Raw genomic sequence first — 13356 nt, 5'->3', positions numbered from 1 at the left:
TGTAAACTGAGAATGATTTCTACACTAAGGGCATATTATGAAGATTTAAAGAAAGTAAAGAATGTAAAATATCTAGCACAGTGCCTAAGTATTTTTTTTTTTTTTTTTTTTTTTTTTTTTGTTACGCGGGTCTCTCACTGTTGTGGCCTCTCCCATCGCGGAACACAGGCTCCGGACGCGCAGGCTCAGCGGCCATGGCTCACGGGCCCAGCCGCTCCGCAGCATGTGGGATCTTCCCGGACCAGGGCATGAACCCATGTCCCCTGCATCGGCAGGCGGACTCTCAACCACTGTGCCACCAGGGAAGCCCCTAAGTATTGTTGACATTCAACAAATATTAATTTTCTTAACTCTGCATTTTCCCTTTATTTTTCAAATGTAGACTGTCTGGAGGATGGTTTGAATGAGTCAGATCTCTGACAAAAACTACTTTGATAATTTTGAATGTCTTGTGGGAAGAATATTTTTAAAAGTACTAAGCTAGTTGTTTTTTTTTTTATCTCAAGTTACCCCTAACAGTTTCTACAGTTTTTATAGCCCATGGTTAAATAATACATAATCTGATAGGAAAACACTGTTAATTTGCAACAAGAAAAAAAAAAACATGAGAGGGAAAAAATATTTCTTGAATCTGGATTTTACATGTAAAGAGCCAAGCCAGAAAAGTCCCAGCAAAGATTATTTATCGACCATGGATTAGAAGGATGGAAATAAGAAATAAGAGCAACTCCTGCCATACCAGGGCAGGGGTGGGAGGCATGTGGAAATACCCCAAAAGGTTTAGGAGATAGCAGGTAATAGATGCTAGGAAGTGGCATGGGAAGGATGTAACTTCATATTTGGCAAGGTGCATAGCATTTATGTCCATGTGGCAGGACAGTGTAGAGAAGCAATGCCAAAGGGAGATGCCTGGGTGAGTGGGGTGGGTGCGGGAGGAACCCTGATCACTTCAGCTTGGTGAGAGTTTCCTGGGCCCCCAGAGAGAAGTGTGAAAGAGTTGAGTGTTTTGACAGACCAGAGGGACTGTGTTTGGGCTGAGAAGGTCCTAGACTACAGACATCTTATGATCAGAGTCCATAGTCAATGGACATCAGTAGTGGAGGCCAGTGCCATGACCTCAAATCCAGTTTGGGGAATCATATCCAGCTGATACCAGTGGAGGGTGCCCAGAGTCTGGGGCCAAGAAGGTCAGTTAGGTTCTGGATTCCAGCCTCCAGATTTGATATTCCTCACTCCCTAACCCAAAGATGCCATGCTTGGGAGCTACCCCGCTTTCCCCTAGTGCCACTGCAGGACAGAAGGGGAGTGGAGAACCCTGAGTGGGGTAGAATAGTCCTGATATGGAAATTGAAATATGCATTGCTTCAGCTTATACCTTGGTGGTAAAAAAAACTCCTAAGTTTAAAAAAAAAATTAAATTTCTGAAAAAAGTTTTTTGGAGGGAAGGAGCATTTAGAAAGAAAATTAAATTTTGTTAGAAAAGTAGGGAATTCCCTGGTGGTCCAGTGGTTAAGACTCCAAGCTTCCACTGCAGGGGGTACGTGTTTGATCCCTGGTCGGGGAACTAAGATCCCACACGCTGCACGCTGCGCGCTGCTTTTTTGTGGCCAAAAAAAGAAAAAAAAATCCATTCCTGGCCATTTGATTTTTTGAGTATAATTTTTATACCTGCTCCAAGCATAGGACTTCATTCCTCCTAAGCTGATCAGCAAGAGGAGGATATCCAAACCCTTCATGAGTATAGTGCATAGCATCTTTTAGTATGAATGCCTGTTTACTTGCCTGTCTCCCCCACTAACACGAAGGAACCTGAGGCCATAACTGTATGCTGTTCACTTTCCCCAGTCTGGATAGGACTTGGCATATGGCAGGTGCTCAATAAATATTTGTAGAATCATTTAATGTCACTGGCTTTATTGCTGACACATGAGATAGATGTGCCTTTTAAAAAATAACTGGTAGGAATCTTTTGCATGACCAGACTGTACACAAATGCATCTATAAACATATATTAAAATTGAACCAGTCTCATATTAGGAAGGCTGAATTGAATGGAGCAAAGTGACCATCCTGTGTAAGCAATGAAGTTCCTAGAAATCACAGTGCTTTTTACAGAACAAGATTGCATATTACTATGTTACATTTAAAATTAAAAAAAGCATTCAAGCTGTGCTAAATCAGATGTCATCTTATACTTGATTCTAGTATTGACCAGAATTGTAGGAACCAACAAGTATAAAATAACTAATAAAATTCAGAAAGTTCTGTTTACTAAATATAAGTGCTTTGCAAAGTACAATAGGCAAACTAGTGGTGGAATATGGATAATTTTAGAGGCACATAGATGAACATCTTAATAGTTATTTGTGTGTTTTAATGAGTATTAGAAAAAATATGACCAGCACAAAAGCCCCATGATATCACAAATCTTATTGCTTTGGGTGAAGCTAAAGTAGATATCTGAGTATAAGAGGTGTGTTGATTTGAAGAACAATGTGAAGTAAAGAGTAGCACAGGAGGTACAGTTTTGGCAAAAGGCACAAAGGAAGCACTGAGATCACAGAGGTTTGGCATGCCCAACATTAACTGTTTTTATTAAAAAAAACTTCAATTATTTCCCAGTTGGTTTATTTTGAAGTGGATTAGACAGAGTGGATGGATTGCCTGCTTTGTAGTTTCCTGGTTCTCATCAGGGGGTAATTTCCCCTGATGGAGCAAGTCAGGGGGCTAGAATCCTCATCTCTTACATGCAGAGGTTGGACTGAGCCAACAGTTTCGAGACTATATTCCTTAAAACTAGGGTTCCATACTTCCTGATTTGCCCAGGGCAGTCTCAGTTTACATCGGTTATCACAGCATAGTTATTAATGGAGTCTCTTTTCATGCTCAAGTGTCCTGATTTGGCAATATATCATATGGCCCCTTTACTTGGAGCCAACTCAAAGCACTCCAAGCAGTGGGTACAGGGCTGGGCATTAAGGAACATGAGCAGGCATTGCTCAGGAGCCCCTATTTCACATGGAGCAGTTATACTTTTATATAGTAGGGTTTTGCATAAGATCTCATTTGGGGGACAAAAAGAGGATTATAAAAATAACAAAAACAAAAACTAAAACTGCTTCACAAAATGAACTTCAAGTTCCTTTCTCTCTCCAGCTCAGTTTGACTGAATTCAGTGTATTCAGTCCCTGTGGGGCTGTCTGGAGATCTGAAAGTGAATGAGAGAGCAGTGATTTGCATCACTGTGTGCAAAGTCTCAGGAAACAGCAGGCTAACTTTCCAGTCCACTGTCAAGGAGGAGAAATAGCAGAGCATTGTAGTGTTGGTTTTTCTCTCCTAATCGCACTTCTTTTGATTCTAGGTGTCGCCAGCACCAATAGACTGAAGACGTCTGCAGAACATCAGGGTTCTTCCTTCACAGTTAAAACTCAGGTAACATGGCTTTGTGAGATTAAGATAATCTTAATCTCAGGACTTCTTTGATATTTCACATCTCTTTTTAAACATCAGTATATAAAGCTGTATTTCATAGGCCACAGGGGATAAAAATAGGGTCATGACAACACAAGACAATGTGTCTCTGGCTCTGCCTTCTCTATGGAAACATCAGTTGCTCTCAATTTTTTCTGTACAGTTTTAGGAGTCCCCAAGAGGAGTCTCCCATGTAATTCAGAGACTGGCTCTCCAGTTGGCCAAATGGGATCTGCCATTTCTCTTGTTGTGTTGATGTCTGGTTGCTAGTGTCCCTGCTGGTGGCAGTTATGCTACCAAGAGGGCCGGGGTGGAAAGAGCATCAGCATATGATATCAGATTCTGCTCACACAGAGTCATCATACTTCCATCATACTTTCATCATACTACCAGAAGACTCTGGCTTCAGGTTGCCTAGAACAAAATCCTAGCTTTGCCAGTTGGTAGTCATCCAGCTCCTCAGACATCAGTTTCCATGGGGGAGACAATGATACCTGCTTGACTGGGCTGTTTAAGAGAGACGATTGTGTAGAGTTTAGTACTTTGCCTTCATTAAATGTTAGTTATTTCTCTTATTACTACTATTGTTTTGAGTCACTCCCTCCACCCTTCTCTGGACCACTTCTCAGAATACTTTTTAGTGTCTCATGTAAATAAGTTTCTGACAGACCTGCCACATAGTTCTTTCCCTTGAATCCTAAAGAAAACACAGCTTAGGCTTAAGCTGTGTGTCTGCAAATAATTGATCAAATTCCAATCATTTAGAAGTTGAGCTAAATATTTAAAAAGGTACTTTATTACATTTATTATATAAATTAACTTATTTGTTTATATTATTAAACAGATGATACAAGCACATGATATATTTAGGCAAGACAAAAACATTTCCAATGAAAAATGTACCTCCTCCTCTCTCTATATCCTCAGCCTCACTGCCTTGAGGCAACTGACTTCAGCAGTTTCTTGCATGTTCTCCCAGAAGATTTTATGCACATATGCTGATGTACATGTGTGATTGGAACAGGTCTGGGTTTGCTTCATCATTTTAGTGTAATAAAAGTCTCAGTTGCCAAGTACGAAGATTGATAGTAAATGAAATCTGTCATGCTTGAGGGATTTGCCTTCCTTAGGGTAGCGTAAGACTCTTAGGAGGTTAAAGGCTATGGGAAGTGAGGAAAGCTGGGTCCTAATAACAGTGCCGGCGCCCACCATTATGACTCCTGCTGTGGCTGCTCCATGCTGCTGGCCATTACTGGTCCTGCACATGGGCTCGTAGGTGGCTGTCATACCCTTTCTCTGAACTGAGCCAGGCTCAGCTACAGAGACCTTCCCTGCTTCTCTCAGGAACATATGGCTTAGGGTCTATGATCCATAGATATTTAGCAGTCAGTATTCCAGAAAGTTATCTGTAAAAACTTGTGAACCGCTACAATATTACTTAATCTCAGATAAGCTATCTCTCAGTTGGAGCTTTCCTTCTCTTTAATGCAAAGCCTGAGCTTCCATCCCTTCTGGAAACACTCAGAAGTATCCCCTACATGCCTAGAAAGGGCTGGTGGGATTTGTCTTCCCTAATCCAACAACTTTTGATTTTGGCTGTAAAACCAAGAGCTCCTGACAATCCTGTAGAGCAAGAGTGCCGTAAAATCCTGTCTGTGAGAAGAAAGATGTATTAGGAGCAAGGAATACAAACACAGAGACAGTTATTCCCTTCAAGTAGTTTACTGTCTAGAGTAGAAGAAAGACAAATGAAAGATTTTAAACAGTGTGCAAAGCATCAGCGTAAAAGGATGAACAGATACAGTGAAACAGTGGAGATCTCAAAATTAGATTTGGGGAACATCCTGGAAGCTTTGTGGAAGAAGTGATGCATAGGTGCAAAATTTTTAAAACATCGTTTAAAAATAAGGCATTTTTGTGTAGCATGAAATGTTCAGACATCAGTTATATAAACTTGAGCTGGAATTCTGGGCTGTACCATTTGTCAGTTGTGTGACACTGGGCAGGTGATATGCACATTCTTTTAAAGTTTTGTTTCATCATCTATAAAATAGTGATGAAAATAGTACTGATTTCATTCTGTTATTGTGAAAATAACATAAAGCACATACAGTTCTTAATCTAGTGTCTGGAACATATTTACTATTCAGTAAATAACTATTTGTTATTACTTTTATTGTTATTATTTCACACATTAATCAGTATGTGATCTAATCAGATTTTCTAAATATTTGGCCTTCTCTGTATTTTCAGAAATATTACAGAAATGCTTCATTCTTTTATCAGAGGAGGTTTTGGGGTAGAGGTCACAAAATGCACTTGGGTGTATGAGGAATCTATGAGAAGGTGCCAGAGAGGAGGCTGTGTGGGACCCTGGGTGAATGCCAATCAATCGGGATTTTAATCTGGAAACCTCCCTGTAATTTGGAAATGACTCTGGAAGCCAAGGTGGGAAGGGGTGGGGCTGCTCTGGGATTTCAGCATCCCTAACTACTTCAAATCTCTTCCCAGCTTGAGTGCATTGCAACATCAACAATGAGGCAGGCGCCTACCCCACCTTCTCTGGACTATCTTCTCCATCTCCAGAAAAACACAAACAGAATGGAAGGAAGGAAAAGGCACAATGGGCAAAACATTAGGAAACACTTTCCTTTTAGAGTTTCTGGCAGCGAGCAAGCTTTTCTGTTTTGGGGTACAGTTATTTGGACATTTAAAATATCATAGGGTCATAGAAGGAAAGCTTTATGGAGATCTGACAAGACTAGTCCATCTGTCGATTTTATAGATGAGAAAACTGAGACCCAGACAAGTCCACAGAGGAAATGAAAAGAATCAAAGTTGATGAGATCTGGAATCAATTATCTGAGGGGTTTCTAGAGGGAAATAGCAAAAGGCTGACTGAGGACCAATGGGTGCTAATGTCAGGGGACACATTTTGTTCAATAAAGAAGGTTAATAACTTTCAAAGCTGCTCAGAGATAAAAAAGGATACCTTGGGAGGCTAGGCCACCACCTAATAGGAGTGTTTCAAAAGTTGTAGGGTGGAAGTGGTGAAGAGAGAAGAGGAATAGTGGGTCTGATAACCCTCTAAGAATCCTTTCAACTCTGAGCTTCTAATGTGTTTAAAAGCAGCCAAAGAACGTTAGGATCCTTTTTACTTGGTGATCCAGTAATTTACATTTCAGTAAATTCAGTACATTTCAGGTACTTTCAGTAAATACAAATAAACTTACCTGCATTTCTGGCTAACCCATATTCTAGAGGTGGGAAATAGTAAAGAAGGGCATTTGGAGTTGAAACACTTATTGTCTGTATGCTTTTGGGAAAATCACTGGCATAGTCCCTGTGTCCTCATCTGGAAAACAGGCAGTTGTGTTGACTGAATAATGTAGCATATGTGAAAATGCTTTGCTAAATTGCTGAAATGATTAATAATATTTAAAGATGGAAAATAGCAGTGAAATATAGGACCACACAGGTTAAGACTTCTGTGTGCTGAAACTATTTATAAATATAATGATTTTCTTTCATAGCTAATTCAGGGCATAGCTAGAATTTCAAATGATTCATGACTTTTGTGTGTGTACAAACCAGAGATAATCCCCAGGTTTCCAGGTGAGAAGTTTTCTCTAGCTGGGAGGGAGCTAGGCAAGTAGGTCACCTTACAAGAGAGGAACTCTTGTAATCAGCTCTAGGATGACCAAAGTTTGTTGTGGCAGAAACTTTTTTAAAGTCTTTATAGTTAAGTTGAAATTTAGATTATCTTGTCCAACAATCTGGAGCAAACACCCTAGCTCCACCACTTATTAGTTAGGATAACCTTGGCCAAGTTATTTCAACTCTTTGAAAGTAGATATCCTCATCAGTAGAACATAATGGTTGTAGAATAGTGCCTGGAACATAGTAAAGTTTTAATAATTATAAGTGGTTGTTATTATTATTGTTGTTGTTGTTTATTTTATTATTAGAAGTTAGTGCCCAGAAAGGAGTCAGGACTTGTCCAGGGCCACACAGTGAGGTGTACACTATGAATAAAATCCATTTTTTTCCCTTGCAGATTATTTCTTTTTTCAGTACAGCCCCTTTGCTTTCTAGCTAGCAATCTGTGTTCATAGATTTCAGCTTGTAGAGGCCATTAAGCTACTGATCAAATTCCACAGCCCTAACCCAATTTCTACCAGCTTCCACTTGTACATCAACAGTCTCAAATCCTACTCAGACTTGTCAGTGCAGCTTAAGTCCAGCCACCTCCATGAAACCTTCCAGTATGTGGCCCAGAGAAATATTGACAACCCCCTACTTGGAAGCAGTGATCTTAAAGCAAGTCCAAGTCCTTTTGCAAGACCTGTCACTTCCCCTCTCTGGACTTTTATTTCCCCAGTTGTAAAATGAGAAGGATGTAAAAGAGTCAATAAACAGTTGATTGCTGACTGGGGGCTGGGCAATGTGCTAGACGACAGAACAAAAGATGATTTAGACCAGCTCCCTGTCCCCAAAGATTTTATAGTTTACTGCAAGAGACAGGAGAGGAAATGTGAAGTTGTATGGACTGTTACAAAAGTCTCTGCTCCCCAAGCAGTAGACTCTTAACAGAGATTTGAATAAGTAGGTGGGGAAAAATGAATGTACCAAGAGTGTGGGGAGTTAGAAAAAGTGGTATTCAATTTAGGTCTTCTTAACAGGGAAGGAAAGAGGAAAGGAAAGAAGGGTAAACAGCATGTACAAAGGCTCAGAGGTATCAAGGAGTAAAATAAAGTGGTTAATTATGGCAAAAAGTTTTGTGTGCTGGGGAAAATTTAGGGAGGGCAGTGATGGCAACAGAGGAAGTAGAGGAAGATGAAATTGAAACTGGTCTCTTGTCTCCCTCATTAGACTATTGGCGAGGGGAGGACAGAGATCTCAGTCACCACTCCTTCCTTTTTTGTTTTGTTTTGTTTTGTTTTTCCAGCAAATAGGATGTGAACAAAAACATTTGGTGAAAAAACCAAAGGAAAGAATCACATGCCATGAGAATTATATGCCATGCTCTGGCATTTGGACTTTCTCTTGTCCAAACAGGGGCTCTGAAAGTTGTTAAACAGAAATAACATAATTAGATTGGGTCTGTGGAAAAGATGGGTAGAGGACAAAGCAGGGTAGAGGACAAATAAGAAAAGATTGAGACTGGAAGTAGGACAATGTGTCAGGAGACTATTTCGCTCATTTGGGAGAAGGATAAGGCTCTGAAATCAGTGGAGGTAGATGAAGAGAGGAAATTTAAAAAAAAAGAATTGCTGGGACCTGGGAGCTCGCTGGTTGTGGAGAGTGAAGCAGGCACGAAGCCTCAGGAATTATTGAGATTTCTTTAATTGGAAGTTGGTGAATGGTATTCTGTTTGGCCTTTTGGGTAAAAGTTACTAGTGAGTCGTCTAGGAAAATGTGGCCTCGTAGGCAGTTGATATCTAAGTCCCTTCCAGGTCTCTCATTCCAAGCTGTTCTACCTAATTTCAACTTTGCACTGCCATCTCTCTAGTAAATGTTAATAATACATCTCGCCTGGACTACTGCAGCAGTCTCCCAGCTGTTTCACCCACATTAATTCCATTCTCCGTGCAGCGGCCAGAATACTTCTGAGACAAAAATATGATCATTTTCTCTTTCCTTAAAGCACTTCAGTGGCTCCTCATTACAATGTATCATTCACAATGTCCTAGATACAATCAAAATTACTAACAAAGAGCAGGAAACTGTTGACTCCTACTTGAGAAAAAAGGCAATCAAAGGAGACTGACTTTGAGATAACCCAAATGTTGGACTTGGCAGACAAAATTTTAAAGCAGCTATTATAACCATGCTCAGAGATGCAAAGTTAAGTAATTATTGTAATTAATAGCCAAATAAGAAATCTCAAAAATACTATAAAAACTGAAAATTCTAGAGCAGAAAAATGCAGTATCGGAAATAAAACATTTACTGAATTGACTTAACAGTGAGGAGAGATGACAGAAGGAAGAGTCAATGAACTTGAAGACAGAGCAATAGAAATAATTCAATCTGAAAAAAGAAAAAAAGACTAAAAATAATTTAATACAACCTTTGCAAATTTTAGGGATCATATTGAAAAGATGAATATATAAGTGGAATCCCAGAAGGAAAGGATTGAGAGAATAGAACAGAAAAAATCTTTGAAGAAATAAATGTACAGATAAATTTACAGATTCCAGAAGAACAGTAATCCCAAATAGAATAAATACAAATAAGACTATATCTAGGTACATCGTAGTCAAACTGCTGAAAACAAGAGATAAAATCTTGAAATCTGCCTGAGAAAAGTGGCACATTCTGTAAGGGAATAACACTACATATCATCTCTGACTTCTCATTAGTAATGATGGATTCCAGAAGAGAGTGGAACTACATCTGAAAGTGCTGAAAGCAAGGGGAGGTGGTTGGGGGAAACAGACAAACTTCTCAACTTGGAATTCTACATCACTAAAAACATCCTGCAAGAATTAAGGTGAGGGCTTCCCTGGTGGCGCAGTGGTTGAGAGTCCGCCTGCCGATGCAGGGGACACGGGTTCATGCCCCAGTCCGGGAGGATCCCACATGCCGCAGAGCAGCTGGGCCCGTGAGCCATGGCCGCTGGGCCTGCAGGTCCAGAGCCTGTGCTCCGCAATGGGAGAGGCCACAACAGTGAGAGGCCCGCGTACCGCAAAAAGAAAAAAAAAAGAATTAAGGTGAAATAAAGATATTTTCAGATAGAAGAAAACTAGAGAATTTATCACCAGCAGACCTACACTTCAAGGAAAACCAAAAGATGTTTTCCAGGCTAAAGGGAAATCATACCAGACTGAAACATGGTTCTTGCAGTAAGAAAAGAAAATATCAGAAATGATAAACATGCGGGTAAATATTTTTTAAAAAAGTAATTTTTCTTCTTAACTTCCTTAAAATACATATGACTATTTAAAGCAAATATTGTAACTTTGAATTGTGGAGTTGCTAACATTTATGTATGTAAAAACTATAATAACTATAGCATAAAGGACAGTGTTGGGGGTGGGTAAATAAATGTATATGGTTACAAGTTTCTTTCATTTAACATAAAGTAACACAATATTAACTCTAAGCAGACTGAAATGTTAAAAATATATGTTGCAACTCCCTAGAGCTACCACTTGAATAATGAAAATAAAACAATAATAATGCAAAGGCATATAGCTAAGAAGCCAATAGATAAAATGGAATTCTAAAAAAGAAATATTAAATTATCCCTAAGAAAATCAGGAAGGGAAAAACAGAAGAACAAAAAACGAGTGAAACAAATAGAAAATAAATAGTAAAACAGGAGGCCTAAATCTCCATTAGCATGTTGACTCCATAAAGACAAAGACCGTATTCATTTTTATTCATGATTTATCTGAATGAGTAGGTGAGGGAGTGAGTGAATAAACGTATGCTCTGAGCAACAGCTCCTCCAGTCCTGGGGTCTCCTTGATGACTTCTTGTGATAAACAGGACATATTATACATTTGTTGATGTTCTGCTCGCCAGAAAGTTTTCAACAATTTGGGTTTGTAATTCTTCGGGTAACTTCTTGAAATATATGGAAAGACATGGGCTAAAAGTTGAATTGGATAATCCTTTATATTGAAATTCCGCAAATCTACTTGTCAAGAAAATCAGTCCCATTTCTCTACATGGAAACCTGGCTGTGGACAGTGTTGCCTAAGGAGGCCCCCCAGGATTTGGTGGGTTACTTTGGCTTTTACTGTGAGACATGACTGTTGAAAACTAATAACAAATAATTTAATTATATGATTGATTTTGATTTGGAGGGGATTCCAGCTGTAGGGAAAAGTAGAAAGTCTCGAGTCACGTTCAAGTATTTCATGGAATGAGAATGAGAGGCAGAGGATTCTTCTAAGGACCAAAATAGTCTAAATTTTTCTGAAATGATGTTTAAATATTGATACTTGGAGACTTTTTTTTTTAGTACTCCAAGGACCTCTTCTTTGGAAGATAACTCCTAACTGATGAGTTCCCACTGAGGATACAGTTTTCCTATCAAAAGTGAGGGGTGGACTGAATGACTAATACATTTAGCAACTATTTGTCAAATATTGATTGTGACCACTCAAGATTTTAATTTTTTCTCAGCTGAAAAAAATTATGCTTAATGGGGGAACTCACTTTAACAGAAGCCAGATATAGTATAAAGAGAGTAGATTGGGAATGGGGGGATGGTCCTCATTCACCAGTTATTTATATGATGTCTGCTTTCTCAAAGGAATTTTGGGATTCCGTGGGAGACCTGAGGTCAGAAAACCTCACTTTCACTCCCACTCTGCCACTTAGCAGCAGGTTACGCTAAAACAAACCACATGACTTCTCTGAGCCTCCGTTTCCTCCTCTGTAAAATGGAGAAGTAATAACATCTTTTCTACAGACCTAGGATGAAATGAGAAAATAGATGTGAAACAGTGGAGTGCTGGATGAGTATGAGAATAATCACAACCAAGAAGAAAAATTTTATATTTTTTTCTTTATGAAAAAAATTACATTTTAAATTTGTTTGCCTTTTTACTTTTATGGGGCTTGAGGCAATACTAAATACCTTGCATGTTCACTTTGATGTCTTCTATAATGCTTTTATTAGTAATAGTGCCATGTTAAACAGCAAACCAGTCAGTAATATACCCAAACACATAGGGAACTAAATATACAATAAAGGGAGTATTTAAAATCAATAGAAAAAGAAGGATTATTCAGTGAACAGTTTGGGGAGGCATAAAGTTCAATTCTTACCCTTATAAATTCTATGAGAATACAAAATTTAAATGTAGAAATGAAATCATAAAAGTACTAAAAGAAAATATTGATATATATTTAAAAAATCTTGCTTGGAGTGAGGAAATTCTTTCAAAGCAAGACACAGAAACCTAGCAGCTATAAAATGTGTGATTCATTTACCCATATAAATGCCTGCTAGGCAGAAAAATAAATTGCAACACATAAGATGGTATGCTATTTTTTTTCTGTTAAAGAGCTATAACAAGTTTGGAAGAAAAACAATGAAACTGGTTAAATGATATGAACAGGAAATCCACAGCAAATAAATAAAATGACTTCTAAATTTATGAATGTGTTCAACCTCATTCATAATTAAAGAAATGTAAATGAAAACACTGAAATGCCATTTTGCCACTCATAAGGTTAACAGATATTGAAAAGAATGGCAATATAGCAGAGATTTATCTTCATATGCTATGTGTGTGTGAGAGTACAGTTTGGTGCAGCTTCTTTGAACAACAATTTGGCAAAATCTGCCAAACTTCTAAATGCCCTTCCTTTGGACAGCAAAGATGTACGTACATGATCATTTATTATAATAGTTTATTTTGTAGTAGCAAGAAGCTGGAAAAAAAAAACCTTTGTTGTTCATTAGTAGAAAACTATTAAAAATTTATGGAACATCTGTATAGTAGAAAAACATGACACCATAAAGAAAGAATGAAGTAGAACTTTATTATAGCTCTAAGGTATATTGTTACGTGATTAGAGCAAAATCCTAAACAGCAGGTATGGTATGTGCCCTTTGGGTTATAAAGAAAAAAAAATTTTTTTTTGCATATTTATATTAGTAGTCCCAAAGGAATTAAAAGGCAACTGCTAAACAAATGTTCTTTAAATGGATTAATTCACTTGCTTTAATCCATGACATAATAGGCTCTGGCTGCCTGTGAGGAAGACATACTTTTAAAGGCTGGAATCTCCTCTCAGCATTCCTCCTCATTAATTTTTAATGTGCTCAGAAGAAACATTCATACACACACACACACACACGTGTGCGTGTGTGTATATACGACCCTTTAAATAATGAATAAGGAAGAAAGGAAGGAAGGA

The 13356-nt window shown here is 38.5% G+C and overlaps 1 protein-coding gene across 3 annotated transcripts in view; it reads left to right on the top strand.

Annotated features, from left to right (window-relative positions):
• Positions 1–13356, top strand: part of HTR4 (5-hydroxytryptamine receptor 4) — a 318838-nt gene that overhangs the window by 41820 nt on the left and 263662 nt on the right. For all 3 annotated transcript variants that reach the window (XM_073802673.1, XM_073802674.1, XM_073802676.1), the window contains exon 2: positions 3362–3432. The gene's annotated coding sequence lies outside the window, so the exon portion shown is untranslated. The remainder of the gene's footprint in view (positions 1–3361; positions 3433–13356) is intronic.

This window comes from Tursiops truncatus, chromosome 3, assembly GCF_011762595.2.
Source record: "Tursiops truncatus isolate mTurTru1 chromosome 3, mTurTru1.mat.Y, whole genome shotgun sequence".
Lineage (NCBI taxonomy): Eukaryota > Metazoa > Chordata > Mammalia > Artiodactyla > Delphinidae > Tursiops > Tursiops truncatus.
Note: the sequence above shows the minus strand (reverse complement) of the source record. Positions and strands in the feature narration are given on the sequence as shown.